The sequence below is a fragment of the Furipterus horrens genome, unplaced genomic scaffold (assembly GCF_987537825.1).
Source record: "Furipterus horrens unplaced genomic scaffold, mFurHor1.1.pri manual_scaffold_3, whole genome shotgun sequence".
Lineage (NCBI taxonomy): Eukaryota > Metazoa > Chordata > Mammalia > Chiroptera > Furipteridae > Furipterus > Furipterus horrens.
Genome location: NW_028327173.1, coordinates 69,330,944 through 69,337,930, shown reverse-complemented (window position 1 = coordinate 69,337,930; position 6,987 = coordinate 69,330,944). Strand labels below are relative to the sequence as shown.

The window sequence follows — 6,987 nt, the reverse complement described above, 5'->3', positions numbered from 1 at the left end:
ATCTTGTTGTGCGGATCAGGCTAAAATTTTTGACACGTTGCCTAAAATATGAATGACCTCCTCTTTGGACAAATAGGAAATCTGGTTGGAAGCAGCTCAGCTCCAGTGAAAACGGTGTCCTCGGTTTAGAGTTGACAAATAGTGCTGCATGAAGCTTGGAAACTGAGAGGTTACCTTGACAGACAAGGAGCACAATTATCACAATATGATGAAAGAGCTTCCATGAGTATGTATTGCACCGTTAATTACTGTCCTTTTTCTACAGGCTTCTAATATGAGGAAAAACATGGAATGACAAGTGTGGGAAAGAGCAAGCACTAAATTACTGTCAGAAAAATAAACGGAGTAGCACAGTGGTGCTCAGTGATTTACGGGGGCAATTAGTCACCACCCCACAGCGCTGCTGAGGACAGCAGGCCACAGACGCACCAGGCCCGAGAGGAAGAAGAGGCTTTGCACTGCTCTCCAGACAACTTTTCAAACAACAAGAGACAATATTTGAGCACATCAGGTTCCATGTCTTCATTCTGGGAGCCCACCCTTCACATTATTCAACCAACCTAATAAATAAACATATTTTTAGAGCAATGTTAACCTGTTCTGTGTGTGTTAAAAAGACTCCAACTGCAGCTTTTTTCTCTCCCACTGTCCAAAGTAGGTTTTCCCCCATCCCTTAGAAAAAAAACAAACAAACAATAAAACCCTTTTCCCACTCCCAAATTGTCCCCCTGCTGTGTGCCTTTGGTCTGTTTCATTACTTTTTGCATCTTGCTACCATATTCTGTATTTGCTCAGAGCTACTGGGTGCTAGGAAATTTGGTCTTCAGCTCCTCCAGGAAGTTTGGTGAGCTGGTTCAAGGAGGTGATGAATGAGGGCATAAAACATAAGATAACTGAAAAAGATACAGAAACTTCCCAATATTTGTTAGCATGTTCTTTAACATACTGCACGTAGTGCCTATGTGTATGTGCATAGCAACATAAACCTGCTAAAATAGTTAATTAGTATACGTTCTTTAATAGAAGTTCTCCATCAGAAGAAACTTAGAATGGAAGGCTGGGAAAGAACCCAGGAAAGACAGACTTTATGGATAAATGCCATGTCTTTGTAGGGGCAACAGCAAAGTGGCTGAGGTGAACAAATGGAGCTTCATCAGGAGTTTAGTATTATTAGTGTTACCTAAGAATGCTGCCATCTAATATTTCTGAAGCACTTCATAGTTTACAAAGGACATTTGGAATTCCTTTTCTCATTTGATCTTGCTTTGGCTATAACTCAGAAACACCTGCTCAGTTAGATATGTGTTCAGTGCGTTTGTACGCATTTGGAAAATGTTACTGAAAACATACTGCCTTGGCCTGTAAGCTGAGTCCTAGAGACAGAGCTGTGTTGGTCAGCTGGGGCCGGTATGATGCACCATTAAACTGGACACTTTTAATTTCTGAAAAAGAGGGTCATAACTTGGAAAACTACAGATCTTACTGGCTACTCTTTTCCATGTTATTAGGTTTTTTGCCATTGGATTTTATAAGTACAATGTGCCTTTTAAAACAATTAAAAATAATACAGAAGCCTTGGATTTAATGTAGAATTGCTTATTTGTGACTGCAGTGGCACTGGTTTTTAACTACCCTGTAATAAGGAAAGCGAATCCAACAAGGAAAGGAGGCAGATGTGTTTTTTGCAACGTTGCAGGCATATGAAATTATGCAGATCTTACTGAATACCAGCAATGATATAACTTGGAAATTTGACCAAAGGTATTTTCTCTCATTGAACAAAGCCCATTTTAAAAACACTATGCATTTTTCGGATCTTTATTTTTCCTCCCAAATTCACATTTGTAGTTTCTGATAGAAGAACATAATTAGGAAAATTACTTACATATTAAAAAAATGAAATTTAAGGTATAAAAATTCTGCATTTCTGATAAATTTTATGTTCACTCTTTCTTTGATTTAAATAGAGCATTCTAAAAATAGTACTCCAATAGAGGGCACATTTTTATATACATGTTATTTTTGTTTAGAAATTATGAGATAGTGAAGAGTGAAAATGACCTTGACTATTGTATTTATTAATTGATAGAAATAATAGCCTTTTAATATCTGGATTCATATATCTTCTCCACTAATCATGCAACTTCCATACATTTCAAAGAAAGGATTTGGAATGAATGAAAATGGAAGGCTGGAGCTTCCTATGTGCCCTGGTGTTTGTATTTATATGGAATATTTATGCAATATTCTGACTTGGCTATAATCTATAATTCCTGGCTATTACTTCAGTTGCAACTATAATTTTTAGATTAATGGTTATAATTTTGGTAAGAAATACATGGAAAGTTATATGTTCATGCTTGGAAGGAGGATCATTAAATATTCATTATAACCACTCAAATTAGTTGTCATGCTCTGTATCACAGTTACCCATTATCATTTTACTATTTTAGATTCAGCAGTAAGTGAACAGCAACATATAGCTCATATCGATAGAGCAATTTTTGTTGTGGAACAGAGAGTGAAATGATTTTAAAACCCAGTTGACATATTTATGCTGACAAATTATTTAAAAGAAATACTGCTTTGTCAATAAACATGTTTTTGTGTTGGAATAGGATTGTGGCTGCATTTACTTCTAGCTGTTTAATTACTCTATGATTGTGAAAAGCAGTACTTCTTTAAATAGTTATGAGGAAAAAAAGATTGAAAATACAAAGGTTGGGATATTTTAGTCTTTTGCAGACACATAACCTTGCTATGAAAAAGCACTTTTTGTTTTTGTAAACAGGCATTGAAATCTTGCTTTTTCAGCAAAGCTTGATTGTACAAGTTGTTAATTTTTCCTGTCTGCTAACAAATCTATCCTTAAGGGAAATAAAAGTAAGACAAGAGATGGATTTTTATGAATGTTGTGGGTGAATATATATACAGATGTCTCTTCAATCCACTTTGGAAAGATGTTAAATAAAAATAAATACAAACATATTTTAGTGCAAAAACATTGTTTTTTTCTTCCACATACCTTGGTATGCCAGTTCTATTATGTGAAGACATTAGGACAGTAACTTCTTTTTTTTTTTTTTATCACTTTATGTGAATTATTTCATACTCCTCAGTAATTTAAATTTGTTCCTTTTCTTTTTTTAGAAAACTCGTAAGTTTGATTCTGATCTCATCTAACTTTGGAGATTTCTGTCTTAAAAAGTCAAATTATAGCTGATGAACACATTTTGCATTTTCCACATTGCATCTGAATCTTTCATAATGATGGTTTATTTTATTTTATTTTTTTCTGCACAGAAAAGAGGGAAAATATATAGGTCCATGAATCAATCTAGATAATGGGGAAGGCTGAATGTAATAAATAATACAGTAACAACCCTAAACTAATGAGCTGTTGCTAAGGTACATTTCATAGGCTCATCCTCTATATAAAAAGTCACTAATAACCCCTTGGTGTAATCAGATGATAAAGCTTTGCCATAAGGCAACACCTGTGCAATTAGAACCGCAGATTCTTTTGCACGTTTCATTAATTTCAGGCTTTTGTAAAAGCACAATGACTACACTAATAATCTAGTCTACTTGACTCCATGTCTACCGGAAACAAAGTGTCTAATTAGATAAAGGTAATTAATTAGAGATAAATGGAGCTAATCAGGCTCAGTTAACACTAATTCTCTGAATTAAGACATTTTGGGACACCTACTATCCCACTGACTTTGATATTTTGCATTAAGAATAGGTTCTCGGGGAGTTGGAAAATACTGGCATTTGAGAATTGAGCAGTCTTTTGACGGCATATTTAGGTATCTGAAGCCAAATGAGAATTTTCTTTCATATTGTGCTATTGCATCTTAAATAATTCACTTTGTAGTTACTCCAATCTGTGCTGGTATCCATATACATTTTAATACTCTTGGCTATTATTTTTATAACCCATCTAGCCCGCCAATTGAAAATTGCAAGTTGTTCCCTCTTAAATGAAGACTTAACTTGTTACATTAAGGAAATGTCAAGACTCATCAGACTCTATCCTAAAATTCTGACACTTTAAAGAGAACAAACATCTAAAATTTTGAACCATTAATTCTGATTCTTTAAAGAGAACAAACCTCTGCTTTGCAGTATTGGACTGAAAATTCAGTGATGGGATAAGAGCATGGGTTTTGAAGTCAAAAGACCTGAATTCAAATTTCTGCTCTCTCTCTTGCTGAATGAGTGATCATAACTTCTCTGAGTTCCTTTGATTGGAAAGTAGAAGTAATATTAATACCAGCTTTACATGGTTGTCATGAACATTGAGTTAGGTAACTATTTATAAAGGTTGGTTATTATTACCTTTTAGGCTGGAATTGAACACAACCTAGTACCAACTCTTGATTGACTATAAGATTAAGTATTAAAATGTTACATTTTCATTTCAACTCCAAGATAATCTTTCAGCTAAATTTATACATGTGGCAGAGGAGAGATTAAGAATTTTCTCCCAAATAGTCAAGTCAGGAAAAAAAATTCCCAAATATTCTTTACTTGGAGAATGTGAATTTATCTGCTTGGGTTTTTCTACACTGATATAATTAGCCCTCTTGGCAAATTTTTCCATGGTCCATGTGGAATACACAATTTGCCCCATCTAGGATATAGCTTAACATGACATTTTGAGTCTTCTGTAATTTTTCTGGAATATGCCCCTTCCTCTTTCTGGTCTCTGCCCTAACTTATCTGCGTTATTCCTAGATTACTCTAATAGTTTCCTAATATCCCTGCTTTCATTTCTTTCTCCTGAAATTCAGTGCCATTAACTTAATTTTCCTCATAGAACACGTTCCTCCTTCTACCTCTTGTCAAGATTATAAGAAGATTCCTTGTTAAACTAAAATTCTGTCATGCAGGCAGTCAAAGCAACTGCATCTGATCCGTATTATTTATTCTAGGCTTATTATTATTCATTACACTCATCTTTCTCTCTTTTTATGCTCTTGTACCCACCTGAAAACCTTTCTCTTCTTCTTTCAAGATATATTTCAAATTCTATATCTCCCCTGAGGCCTGCCTTGGCAACTCTGGCCTACCAAGAGCATTCTCATCTCTGAAGGCCCACAGCAGTTCTCAATGGCACTATGCTGATGAGATATCTGAGGTGAGGAACCATATCTTCTCCTTGCGTGCAAGGCAAACCTTGCTCACCATACTCTTCCCACAAGTCCAGCCTTCACATAGTGTGATCCTCCAGGGGACACAGAACAAAACAATACATGTATGTAACTTACCTGTGAGGTGTGGCTTAGTCAGATTGACATTGTTTTGTAGTAACCCTGGGGCTCTTTACCCGCTCTAGGCTGGGTTTAGTCCTGGGCTGAACCTTCATGTTTGGAGACAAGATTACCTTGATGAAAGGACAGCTGTGTGTTCCCTAAGGCTTTGTGTGTGGCCTGTGGGGTTTGGGCTTTTGTAACATGGCATGAGAGCATACCAGGAAGTAACCATTAGTATTTCTTTTTTTTTAAAAAGGTTTTATTTATTTTAGAAAGAGGGGAAGTGAGGGAGAAAGAGAGGAAGAAAAAAAGTTGACATGCAGGAGAAATATTGATATTGGTTGCCTCTCACATGCCCCCAATGGGGGACCTGGCTTGCAACCCAGGTATGTGCCCTGACCAGGAATCAAACAGGCAACCTTTTGGTTTATAGGATGATGCCCATCCCACTGAGCCACACCGGTCAGGGCCATAAGTCGTCGTCGTCGGCAGCCGTCCGTCTCGAGAGACGATGGTGTAGCTTCTTAAGAGTCTATCTGCACCGCCGAGAATGGTTGTGCAGTCCGACTCAGGAGTGACACGGTATCTGTCTCCTCCCGTGTTGAATCGACATCTTGTGATGACGCTGGAGTGTCCTCTCCAGTGAAGCTGAAGCTACAGAGCCTGGGCAGGGTGATATGGAGGGTCTGCTGTTGCCCATGCAGCAGACCCCCCCTCTCTTCGCAGCTGAAGGGTCCAAGGGAAAGACGGAGTCAATACAGCTTGGCTTCAGGTGCGCCGCAGGAGTTGCCGGTGTTGACTACAACGTCAAACCGCCTTAGGGACCCCGGCTCCGGATTTTCTGTCGGGGTTTACTCCCTTAGCCTTTCCCCTGAAGAGGTATGCCGCAAGGCAGCGGAGGTTTTTTGGAATCAGAGTTTTCCTTCTCTGATGTGCCCTGACTGGAAGATTGAACCAGCGACACTTAGCTCGCAGGCTGACGCTCAATCCACTGAGCCAAACCAGCCAGGGCTAGCTGTACAGTAAATACTAAAATAAATGTAAGGTTCCTACTTCGTGGATTTTCACCTGTTGCGGGGGGTCTAGAACGTAACACCTGCAATAAGGGAGGGATCACTGTACAGGTAACAATAAAGGAAAAAGGAAAACTGGCAAGTTTCCCCAGAATGGGAGACCACGATTAACATTTGGGTGTATACCTTCTAGACCCTTCTCGCCTCCCCTACAGGCAGCTGCTCTGCTCCGGACTCAGCTTCCCGGAGCCACCCACCAGCGTTGTGGTCCTGGGTATGTTCACTTAACGGTGCTGTGCCTCAGTTTCCTCCTTGGTCATATGAGGACACCGCCACCACCCACCCCACCGGGCTGCTGTAAGGACAGTGTGAGCTCACGTCACATATTTAGAATCATGCCCAAAACACGGCGAGTGGCCAGCAGAGAGGCTGGCCATTACTGTCTAGGGCCATAAGTATTTCTTGACAATTAGAACATCTAGCAAGCAACAATGTTACTTCCCCAGCAAACATTTTAGAAAGGATTGCCAACATGGGCTGAATTAGTATTCACTAGAGACCTTTCATGGAGCTTTTGGTGTATGTTCCATATAGGAGATTTTTCATGGAAACCCCATGCTGGAAAAATTGAAATGTATGCATTAGATGTTCAGATTGACTGGTTATGGTTGATGCAAAAATGCCCACAATTTCTTTCCTGATATCTACACCCT

General features: G+C 38.6%; 1 long non-coding RNA gene across 2 annotated transcripts in view; it reads left to right on the top strand.

Moving 5' to 3' along the window:
- Nucleotides 1-705, top strand: part of LOC150015252 (uncharacterized) — a 19,759-nt gene extending 19,054 nt beyond the window's left edge. For both annotated transcript variants that reach the window (XR_016509981.1, XR_016509980.1), the window contains exon 3: nucleotides 266-705. This is a non-coding gene — a long non-coding RNA (uncharacterized LOC150015252). The remainder of the gene's footprint in view (nucleotides 1-265) is intronic.
- The last annotated feature ends 6,282 nt before the right edge of the window (nucleotides 706-6,987 follow it).